The following is a 13,058-nucleotide window of genomic DNA, read 5'->3' as shown; positions in this document are numbered from 1 at the left end:
ACATCTAAATGGTCTTAAAGGAAAGACAATCGGCTTCAATATCATTGCATAACAACACAATATCTTCACAACACAACATGTGAAGATGTCACACAATATCACATCAGTGATGTCATTCAAATATCCTCCGGTATAAATTCAGTATTATAGTAGTCAATATACCACGTAACCCCAAAATAATTGCAAAAAAATGTTTTATGACATTTTCTTGTAGTATTTGATGTGGAGAACAACATATCAAAAGTTGGACAATTTCTGCGCATGGGAAAGTCTCCAAAAATGACGTCAAAAAACAAAATGGCCACCAGCAGAAAAACGTCAAAAATTTGACCGATAACCATAAAAAAAATTGTCGAATTGCAAATCTGATGTTTGAACAAATGTTCTTTTCACCAATGTTTTTCAAATAACAGTACTTTCTGGAATGAATGTCGCATTTGCAATGATGTCACGACGTCATCTATGACGTCATCTATGACGTCATCTATGACGTCATCTGTGACGTCATCAGTGACCTAATCAAGGGAACACTCTAGTATTACTCACTACCGATGTCAATGTGTAATATCCAACATTACGGCTTCTCAGATGCCGTCTTGTTCATCAGCCTCTTCTGTCACTGGTTCATTTGTCATATTGTCACAATTGCCATCTTGGCAATGCCCACATGCACTGGTGCATTCGAGCCCATGCTTTCTGCAGGTACACCTTAGGGTTTTGCACCCTCCTGAACAGTTGCAGTGAATCATCTGAAGAAATACATCTGGAGCAGGGCTTTTGTTTGTCATCACCGGAATGAGTTTTCCCCCTTCTACCCTCCATCCCCATTCGGACGGCTCCATTTCATCACTGCGGCAAATCCACTCCGTAACCTGGTAATACGTCCGCAGGGAGTGAAATTTACATGCTGAGGATGTTGGGGGCAGTCTTTCAGGCATGACAAAAGCCTTAGCTCTCGCAACTTTCTTGCAGAGCATATTGTACCTGATAGATGCCAGGGAGTCATTCTGATTTGCATTGAACAGTGCCACCATTGCCCTGCAGCCACTGGTTTCCACAGCATCCTGACTTTGCTTTGGTGAGCAGAACACTTTCGAAGAGTCTTTCATTTCCTTTTCTTTCTTGATGATTCTTTGGAACCCCGATTTCTTTCCGATCCCAAATACTCTGGACGTTGAGTCGCATCCGGTGAACGCATGAATGAACAATAGATCACTACAGACTGCTTCTCCAAGTATCTTCTTAAGGACCTTGATATTATAGACATTTGATTTTATCTTGTCCGAGCAGAAATAGAGTTCAGTGCAGTTTGTTGTCTCAGCGTAGTAGAGCAACAGTAGGAGGAGATCGGTGTCTTCTCCAACGAGTGTGGTAGACTTGAAAGCAGACTTTGTGACGGCTGCTTTTGCGATCTCAACATCGGCATCTCCTTCAGCTTGGATCACCTCGGAGCCCCTCTGTCGCAATCGTTCCATGATGAGCTGGATAATTGCCTGCTTGTTTGCTTCATTTGACAAGAAATCTTCCTTTTTTCCAAACAATGTTGTCGCCCCTATGATGTTCACCTTGTTCGCATTCTTATTTCTACTTCTACGCTGATGAGCACAGTCTTTTATGCTTGGCCCAGCTCCATAACCACAAACACTACAGTGGCTTTGGCATAGTGTTTGACTGTGAATGAGGCGTAGTCATCTGCAATTGAACTGTAGGTGCACCCCTCCATCCATTTTAAGCGGTGCAAAATCTAGAACATAGTGATCCCCCATCTAGAACATAGTGATCTGTCCCTGGGACCGTCTGTGTGACAGCATTGTCCGATTTGGGTGAAGCATAGTTCCTTATCGCTTCCGCCAATTGTGGCTTATCCGGCTGACGTAAGATGTTCTTTGCTTCGAACAAAGACATCGGGTATGGACTGAGTTCATAGTTCATCACTTCGTCTATCTGGAGATCACCTGTCTGTGACAACTAGGAACCTCTGGAATAACACTGGATCTATGGTACGATCCTCGGCTACTTTGACTGCACTGCCGGATGCAAATGTCTTGACTTTCGAACTCCTTTTGTGCGAATACGAGAAAACGGAGTGACTATCCATATTCTTGACGATGTCATTTCCTATTGTGAATAGGTCATGTCCATTGACAATCTCATTTGCAGTAACCCCTGTGATGATATGACGCAATGATTTATCATCCGAAAACGGCGTGAAGCTGTCCAGTTTGGCTGCAACCTTAACAAGGTCAGCCTCATCTCTGCTCACTCTGGAGGTGGACAACTCCTTATGTTGTTCACCAGTTGTGTAACTATTTGCGGTCAGTTCTTGCATGGCAAGGTTGTAAGAAGATGACACTGGAAGACATAGTCCAAATTGCTCTCTGGTGCTCTGACATCCCACTTCCTCGCGTCAGGCCCCCATGGATTTTTAGTGAGCGCATTGGTGTCTGTTCTATCACAAGATCAGAGCCAAGGCCAGCCCAGTATTGGCTGCTGCACCTGATTACATGGAAGCCAGACTGGAACTTACTGATGAACATCAGGATTATCATCGTCCAATGCGTGCATCTTCTGGAGATCGAGACGAGCTGACTTCAGATAATTGGGATGGCCAGCGGCCGCAAATAACGGCAAGCAAGCTGAGATGGCACGGAGATGCATCTCCCATGACCCCATTCGATCAGCTGCAACAAGTGCCCGAGCAATTCCTACCATGCGCTGGTAGTTGATCCACAGTGCGCTGGTTTTGGAGGTCCCTGCCAGTTCATTCCTTTTGTGTCAAAGCTTTGTCAATCTGGCAAATGCAATCTGATTGCAACAATGACTCCAAGTCATTTTCAGCAGTCTCCATCAGTGTGTAAAGCTTCTCTAGTTCCTTCACCTGGTCCTGAAAACCAGGGTCATCCTCCATTATTTTAGCCACAATGTGACATGTAAGACACTGATCCACCTGCAGGTGCCCACGAAATGCTCGCTGCACTGCTTTTCCGCTCATCATGTGTACAATGGCATTTTCACCGTATCCAGGATCTCCTTAAGTCCACTGCCATCCATCAAAGTTCTGATTGCTCCCAACAAATTCATGAAAGTATGGAAGCTCCCAAACAGTAACACCACATTCCTGATTGGGCTATCATCTGGAACAGCATTCACTATCTCAGAAGCCTTCCAAAACAGCGGTTGGTCGAAGGTAATAATGGTTGGCATGTTGTGTTTTGACGCAAGTTTGCATAGGTAATCTAGGGTGGACAGTATACAGGTTTTGTCCCCTGGATTCATGTCAATCATTGGGAGAAACTGTATGGACGACTTCCCTGGATGCTCACACTCCTTGTGTAGTAAATGCATCATGCCTTGCCAACTAGGTGTACTCTTGTTGAAGCGAAAGGACATTTCCCAGAAGATGTCAACTGTGCGGTCACAGGCAGACGAGAAGGGGAGGGGCTGAAATTCAACATTTTTTATTTTTTTACAACAAGTCCAATTAGATTATAACGTAATTACCCCAATCATCATTAATAAGTGGTGGTGGTCTTAATCTGGTATGTTCCATCTTAATAGTGTCAAGTGAAAACGGGGGCAGATTTGGGCCATTTTTTAATGTCAGAAATTTTTACTTTCCCGTGCTCCATTTCTGTCCAACTTTTAATATGTTGTTCACTCTGCCTTAAAGTACAATAAATAACCATAAAACGTTTTTTTGCAATTTTTTGGGGGTAGGGGTATTTTGGTGGTATATTGACAATACTATTAATTCATTGTGATTTGATTGATGGTGCTTATAACGATGGAATCAGAACAAATACAATATTTTCATTCAGCGCATACTCAACCCCGATTGGTTATAAATTTAATATGGAACCAAAAAATCTTGTCTATTTACCTGTGTCAGTAAAAACCATATACAGAGTAAATTTTAGGATAACCGATCAAGATAATTGTATGATCTCCTTTAATGAAGAAATTATATCCATCAGAATTCACCTACGTGAAGTTTTTCAATAAATAAATAATGGTTATTGTGAGAAAACACGAGTTGGGAAAATATAAAATAATTACAGGGGATGGGATGTTCCTTTCACCATACTATAAGGGTGAAGGTATGTTTCTTGGTAGAGGATACTATAAACCAAAGAGACAACGGGGTGTGGGATATCAATTTAGAAATAAAGGAGATGGGATAATTGATACTCTAATGGGTATTGGTTCAACCATTCTTAAACATAAAGACCTAATTGGTTCAACTGCTTCTGCCGTGGGCTCAGTTTCCGGTGCTATAAAGAGTATAAAAGATGCTCAAAAGGAGTCTCATAAATTACAATCAATCAAAGAAATTAAAAAAGGTAAAACTCAACTATCTTCACAAGAACGACAAAAAATCATTAAAATACTTGGGTCAGGGTTTCAACGATTTTAATGCTATATAAATACAAGTATGGAAGCGATTGATAGTATCTATGATTTGGATGATATGATTATCATTTCAAACTCCACTAAAAAGGAAGACTATTTTAAGGTAAATGCTATAACAGGAACAGACTGGAATTCAAACGGAACAAAACGTTTTGAAATAAATAAAATCAACAAACTTACTTGAATCTCGCTGATAGTTTCTTGCTGTGTAAATTTAAATTCACGAAGGCTGCGAATAATACTAATGCTACACTCGTAAATGATTTCTTCTGGAAAATGTTTGACAGTGTCCGCCTGCATATTGGAACACAAGAGGTTGAAGCGGTTGATTATGTCTCTGCTACATCTGAAATGATGAAATTTACACTATATTCGTTTTGTGATAGAATGGGTAAGGGAGTTGTTGAAGGTTTTATTCCTGATATGTTGACGGGTATAAATGCAGACCCTGGTTATAGTCAAAGGAAGGCAATGTATAATGATACAAAAGCAGAGAATAGTTTTACCGTAGCAGTACCTCTGAAAGGTATATTTGGATTTTGTGATCATGACAAAATTTTGTATGGGCTTAAAATTAGATTTCAACTCCAAAGGAATGATAATGTAAATCGGTTGCTTTTTGGGGCTGAAAATGCTTTTGGCGACAATAATAAATTTGTTATTAATGATTTGTGTTGGTATATCAGTGAATATACTCCTAATCATAAAACGGAAGAGATGTTGAATAGAATACTTAACTCAAAGACCCCGCTAAATGTATCATACCTTAAAAGAAGATGTGAGCACGTTAAACTGGAACACACTACCTACACTTGGAATTTGGGTGTTCTTCAAGGAAAGCCACGATACCTATGGCTCATTTTTTAGAAAACCAGATGGAGAGGACGGTACTGATAAGAATAATGAGCTGAGTGATAATGCTAAGATGAAACAACTTCGGGTTTCTCTTGATGGCACATTTTATCCGCGAGATAGATTGGAAATTGATTGGGAAAAAAATGATTATGCGGAAGCCTACAAGTCTTACCAAAAGGTGTGTGAAAGCAACGGTAATAATGATCCTATTTTGGATATGGTTGCGTTTCAAAAACTTTATACGATCTATGCAATTGACCTGAGTTCTCAAAAAGAAACTATAAAGTCTAATAGAGTGGATACTTCTCTATACATTGAAAGAGGGGAGAGTGAAGAGGTTAATACATATTGTTTGCTTTTGGAAGAAACAGAATTACAGATTAATACAGATAATGGTGTTATGATTAATATCACATAGATTTTTTCTCATAAATAAATGAGTAGGAAAGAACGAACTGGGGTATATGTTAATCAAATCAATCTTAATAAATTAATATCTTGTATTCAAAATCAAAAGCCTTGTATTATTAATGTTAATACAATTCAAAGAAAAGGAGCAGTAAGAATTGATGTTTTACTCACAAGAGAGCAGGTAAAAACACTAAATGATGTTGGATCACTTAAAATTAAAATGACAAAACCTATGTTAAAGAAATATTCAATACAAGAGGGAGGATTTCTCCCGTTTCTAATTCCTTTATTTGCTGGTTTAAGTGCGGCGGGAGCATTGACTGGTGGTATTTCAGCAGCGGTAAAAATTGCTAACGAAAGGAAGGCACAACTAAAAGCTCAAAAAGAATTGGAAAGACATAACAAGGAGTTGGAGAAACAAATTAGTGGAAGTGGTGTAATTGTAGATTTTGCTGAAAAGCTTGAAAGCCTACCTGATAAAGCGAGATTGTTAGTTGGAGATATGCTTTCCTCTATCGCTCAAGCGGGTGTTAAACTAAACGGGGTAATGGATTGTATCTTTCTCATAAATAAATGGATAAATGGTTTAAACAATTTGGAAAGAATACAACGTCAAATATAGAACTAGCTAAGTATTGTAAAAAACTAAAAATTGATAATGTGGTAATCTGTATGAGAGATGAATTAACAAAGTTGTCCAAGAATACAAATAATATTATTATGAATTTAGACACACAGAATGGTTCTCATTGGGTTTATATTCATAATAGTCAGGATAAATATTATTTTGATAGTTATGGTATGCCACCACCTGTTGAAGTAATACAATTCTTACAGAATGGTGTTTATCAAACATTTCAAGTTCAAGAAATTAATTCTAAATGTTGTGGTCAATTATGTTTATATGTATTATTTCAACTTAACAATAATGAAAATTTTTATGATGTCATTTTTAATCTAATATAAATGACTTTTGTTGGAAAAGATGGTTCTATCTTTTGGAGAATCCTCTCAGGATATTGATTTATCAAATTATTATACAAAGGCACAGGCTGAATGACAAAAATATAATATAACAAAAAATATTAATATGAAAAATACTTATAAATTAATCAATTATCCAAACCCTGCAGATGTGAATGACTTAATTAGATTCAGTGATTTATCACAATATATATCTTTAAATAAAACAGCACGTTTTGTTAAACAAGTAAAATTTACAACCACAACACCTGGTTATACTGACAATACACCTTTCCTCATTGAATTTAACTACCTGCTTACAATTGAATTTTATAAAGAAGGACATATAGTTAATATGCAAATTAATAAAAGGGTGTATGATATGCCTGATTTAGGGTATAATTGGTATTTTTCAATAAACATAGAAGACCTACATGATTTGAATCAGTCTCGTAAAGAAGAATATTATCCGCTTGGCGAGGATAAGGATTTATGTGGAAGTACAATTAGTAAACAACAAATACATGATTTTAAGAAAAGAGAAATATATGATAGTATAGCGATGGTTAGCATGACAAAGAAGGAAGGTAATGAGATAAGGATAGAAAGCCGAGGAATACAAACCGATTTGGTAGTGGGAAGATGGGGTGGTATTACCTGTCATAATATTAATCTCACATATATTTCTGATACATAAATGGCAGGAAGAAGACTACAAGAGAATTAGAATTTTTGTATCCAGGGATACCTACAAGAAAAGGGTGCTCGGTATTACATACCTTATGATTTGGAGCATATACACGGAAATTTTGTCATTAAAAACTGGCCTTATACTGATATTGTTAAACCCACAAATAGAGACTTGATTAAAATATTAAATAAAAATGAACTTCTCAAAGTTATGAAATATAAAACTCTTTTAGAAATCATCAACAAATCTTATTGGTATCCTATTATGAGAAAAATAATTATAGATACAAGAATGTCTCAAAATCCAGATGAGTATATGTATAATATTCTTTGGGGCTCAAACTCAAGGGTAGCAAGGGATGAGGAAGGAGTTGAGGAGAAGGAGGAAGGAGTTGAAGAAGAGAATGAGGAAAGAGAAAAAGGAGAAGGAGGAAAGGGAGAAAAAGGAGGAGGAGAGGGAGAAAAAGGAGGAGGAGAGAGAGAAAAAGGAGAAGGAGGAGAGGGACGAAAGAGAAAAAGGAGAAGGAGGAGAGGGAGGACAGAGAAAAAGATGGAAATCATTGAGATTCATAAAAGATTGAATGTATTACGGCAAATAAGTCAATCTCAACGCACCGAAGAGGAAAATAAAGAAATGAAAAGTCTAATGGAAATATTATTTTCAAAAATGGCTGAGATTAGTTCAGGGAGAAGATATACATGAAGAAGAGAAAGGTCATATAGGTGATGATGTTGGTGTTATTGACTTTAGTTCGTTTTATTTGTAAATAAATGGAGGAGAGAGTGAAGGCATTCCTAAGGATTCTTTATGTTTTAAAAATCAAGATAGAAATGTATATGTTGAAAACCAAAAAGGTTTTGGCACTATGTAGGACTTTTTCTCATAAATAAATGAGTTATTGTCTCAAATGTAAAAAGAAAACTGAATCTAAAAATATCTCATGTTAAAGCTAAAAAATAATAGAGTTTATCAAAATGGAATATGTCAAGTGTGTGGCTCTAAAAAGTGCCAATTCATCTCTCCTAAAAGTGGAGGAGACATACAAAAGTTTCTGTCAGGAAGTAAATTTACAACAACTGGAATTCCTGGGGAACTACATCTCTCTGGATATTCTTTCTGTGGTCCTGGAACAAACCTGGATAAAAGATTAGATGAGGCTGACAATCCTAAACCTTGGTCTTAGCCTATAAATAGGGTTGATGAAGTTTGTTTGAAGCATGATATTGCTTATGGGAATACCACTACATTGGATGAAAAACATGAAGCAGACAGAGAAATGTTGTAGAATTTGTCTTTGATACGAAATCCTACGTTGAGAGAGAAAGTTGATCGGTTTATTGTGAAAAAATTGATAAGTGCTAAATTGAAACTTGGTCTTGGTTATTCCTCAAAAACTATTAGGCTCTTATGATGTCATCAAGACTGAGGAGCTTTTGGCTGAAGAATTACACAAACCTATTGTTGTGAAATTCAACCAAGTCCACAACTCGTCCCATATGTAGGTTTAATCTCAATAAGATCTTTACATCATCCTGTAAAATACATCATGCAATATATATGTCAGGATCAAGGCATCATATGAGAAAGATTGGATATATCAGTCAATGCAAGCAAGCCTCGAATATAAGTGGGTACGTACCATTCAATTCTACATGTCATTGTATAATGTCACAGGAGTGGCCTCGAGTCACGGACGTCCGAGGTCTTATAGACACCGCCCAGCGGTTTAAGTGAGCATCTCACCTGGGTTCAACTTAGGTACATTTTCACCACACCTATAATCACCAAGTTTAAAAGAAGGAAGGTTTATTCCAAAGAGACTGACCACATATGGGCCGCTGATTTAATTGAATTGAATAATGACAGGGGATACAGGTATGCTTTAACCGTTATTGATTTGAGGAGTAGATTTGTCTGGGTTGTTCCTTTAAAAAAATAAAAGGGGTGATACTTTAATGTTAGCCTTCAAGCTAATATTCGATAGGGATAAAAGGAAACCAAAGAAGTTATGGACTGATGAGGGAACAGAGTTCTATAACAAAATATTTATGAAATTTCTTAAGGGGGAGGGTATTAAATTATACAGCACCTTTAATGAAGGAAAGGCAGTTGTTATTGAGCGTTTTAATCGTACTTTGAAAGAGAAATTATATAAAAAATTCACACAACTCGGTTCTCAACAATGGGTATATTTAATTCAGGATATTGTAGATAATTACAATAATACCGTTCATTCATCAACAAAATCAAAACCATCAGAATCATTTACAAAATTTGAATATGAAAAGGAGATTAATTTGAGAAAACCGAAGTTCAAAGTTGGTGATATTGTAAGAATATACAGATGGAAAAGTCATTTTGAGAAAGGTTATACAAAAAAATGGACTAATGAATTATTTAAAATCGTTGACGTCATGGATACAGTCCCTTGGACCTTCAAATTCTATGATATGAATGGGGAAGAAATATTGGGTTCATTTTACTCACAAGAATTACAAAAAACAAAACTGATAAACCATTAAACAACACCCATCCATACTTTCATCCACCCCACCCAGATTAGCTAATTTAATTAGTAGTAAAAATAAATAAAAATCATAAGCCACGCCCACACAGACCACGCCCACACAGACCACGCCCACAGAGACCACGCCCACACAGACCACAGCCATCATCCCCCCCTCTGTGCGCCCCCACCCTTGACCCTCCACCCCCTCATCCCACCCCCACCTTCCCCGCACACACAAGGGGAGGGGTGGGATGAGGGGGGTGATGAGTCGTTGGCAGGGGCACACTTCCCTTTCTTTTTTTCCTTTATTCTCTTTTTGTAATTAAGAATTAAATAATTGTAGTCAAAACAAATATAATTAAATAATAGTGAAAACATAAAAATCCTTATATTATTCAAACATTTTTCTTGAGGTATATATTCAGCTTCTTCCCAGCACAAGCCATCAGCTTCTTCCCAGCACAAGCCATCAGCTTCTTCCCAGCACAATTCAAATACAGCAGATGTCTTCAGATTTTGAATCTTTCTGTTAAATACAAGAGGGGAGAGAAAATATTAATATAGGGTGAAGCAAGGAGAGGATATGTTATATATGAGGATATGAAGGATATGAGCATTGTGATTATGAATTGATATGAGCATTGTGAATTGAGATATGAGCATTGCGATTACAACGATTTTAAATAATGAGCATTATGAATCGCACACACACACACCTCGAAAAGATCAAGCTTTTTGTGAAGATCGTTGAGTTGAAAATTTAGGGTATCACAGGTTGGGAGTAAAAAAAACACTTTGGGATCTCGAAATAATCCCAATCAAAGTTGTGGTCTTTGAGGTTAATACTGCAAACAAAATAGAGAAATTGCTGTGCTAAAGTAAGCCAGACAAAACATCACACACACACATCTCGTTTTTTCATTTCTGTTCCTCACAATTCGATCTCTCTTTTATTCACGCACGCATGCACACACACACACACACATATACACACACATACATACACACACACATACACACACATACACACATATACACATATACACACACACACACACATACATACACACATACATACACACATACATACACACACACATACATATACACACACATACACACACAATCCCGTTTTTTCATTTCTGTTCCTCACAATTCGATCTCTTTTATTCACACATACACACACACACGCACACAATCTGGTTTTTTTCATTTCTGTTCCTCACAATTCGATCTCTCTCTTTTATTCACAGACACACACACACACACACACACACACACATCTCGTTTTTTATTTTGTATCATACCTTTCACATGAATCTTCGAAGAACGGTGAAACATTGAATTCATTCGTCGGGTGAATATTCTGAACCCTCTATCTCGGAGGTAGGTTATTCAAACCCATATTCAGTGAAACTCTTGAGAAACGACTTGAAATTCTGCCAGGGCCTCATGAAAGTCATTCGCATTGCTGTAATGAAGAGGAAAATATATCATGAGTCATATAATTAATCACATACAAAGCTCTCATTAACAGTGTTTAACACCAAACGAAACTTACCAATGTCCTGGTGAGTATTCTTCATCAGAGGAAAGACTGGAATAAGACAAGCTCATCTTCGTTCGCAATGTTTAAAACGGCACGGCAACACGGCTTAAATAATGAACAAAATGTATTTCGGGGAAGTGAACTGTCTGTCAGCAATTGGGAAACTGAGGGCATGTGTGTGTGAAAAACAGGAAACAAGACAATGAGAACTCCTGGGAAGTTATCCAAGTGAAACAACATGTCATTTCTCAAAAGTGAGCTATTAATTAGAAAAGGTTAGAGTATGGTAGCCTTGGTATATCAATGGAAAACAAAATGAATGTGAAAAATATCAAATGTCTTATTGAAAAGGCAACTGGTAAAAAAGTTCACAAAAAAATAAGAGAATTAATTTAAATACCGGTGAGTTGGATGAGATGGTGAAGAGAGTTAGAGGAGAATTAAATTATTTCCCACACATAAACAAATATTTGTAGGATCATTGTTTGAGTGGGCCAAAGATTATCTGCCAGATATGTATCCTGTGCTCAGTGCTCAGTCAGACCTGTGCTCAGTGTCAATAGTAGAAGAGCCAGAAGGATCATAGGTTCATAAGGGTAGTAGTATCATAGGTTCATAAGGCGAGAAGGATCATAGGTTCATAAGGCTAGAAGGATCATAGGGTCCATAAGGGCAGAAGGATCATAGGGGTAAATGTTAGGAGGTTCATAAGGGGTATCAGTAATGGGGGTGCTAAGGGGAAATGAAGAAAAGTGAGGGAGCAAATATTCGTAGGATCATGGTTTGAGTGGTCTAATGAACAACATTGAGGATAAGAGTTAATAATAATAATAATGCATTTATTTTATATAGCGCTTTTCAGGAAGCCCAAAGACGCTTTAAGAGTTGGTTGTCTTTTGCTATAGCTAGTATGTCAAAAGGCCAAAAGGTTCGTAAAGATCAGGGTGGCAGAAATAGAGGTGTTATGGGGAGGTGAGGGTGAGAGGAAAATTTACATGTAAGTGAATGGAGATTTGGGGGTGTCCCAGGAACAACATTTATCATCTACTCTCGTTCCTCTATACAAGGGGAAAGGTGACCCTCTGGAGTGTGGCTCGTACTGAGCGATAAAGTTATTGGAGCATGGAATGAAGGTATTGGAAAGGGTGTTGGAGAGGAGGATAAGGAAGAAAGTGAAGATCGACGAAATGTAGTTTGGATTTATGCCAGGAAGAGGAACGACAGAGACGCGCTTTTTATTGTGAGGCAGTTGCAGGAGAAGTACAGACCTGGCATTTAATATGGAATTATTTTTTTTTTCTTGACTTGGGTTTACTTTCTTAACTCAGTATATCAATCTGGTGAGTTTCTTTTCCACTTTGGTGATTTATTTGTTAAAAGAACCATGTCACTGATTGTCTGTCGCAGCAAGAAGTCAACAACAGGATTATATCACAGGTAGCGTGGCAAAATGTACGGACAGGTGCATTTGATGATTGGCTTCACAGTCGGGTATACAAGGGTTGTTGCGTTCTGTATTAGTGGAAAACAACTGCTGCACGTCTCCAAAGGTTATTGCCGCTTCCTCTGGAGATGGTCCGTCAACTCGACAATGCTGTTTGTCATGGAGTGGTGGCTTTACGAAATTACGGCATGAAACAGCGTGCTATTGCTCGGCAGTATGGCATCAC

The 13,058-nt window shown here is 37.7% G+C and overlaps 1 protein-coding gene across 3 annotated transcripts in view; it reads left to right on the top strand.

The window, feature by feature from the left end:
* Positions 1-13,058, top strand: part of RBBP6 (RB binding protein 6, ubiquitin ligase) — a 164,555-nt gene that overhangs the window by 91,913 nt on the left and 59,584 nt on the right. The window lies entirely within an intron of this gene.

Source organism: Myxine glutinosa, chromosome 3 (genome assembly GCF_964187855.1).
Source record: "Myxine glutinosa chromosome 3, kmMyxGlut1.1, whole genome shotgun sequence".
In the NCBI taxonomy this organism is placed as follows: Eukaryota; Metazoa; Chordata; class Myxini; order Myxiniformes; family Myxinidae; genus Myxine; species Myxine glutinosa.
Note: the sequence above shows the minus strand (reverse complement) of the source record. Positions and strands in the feature narration are given on the sequence as shown.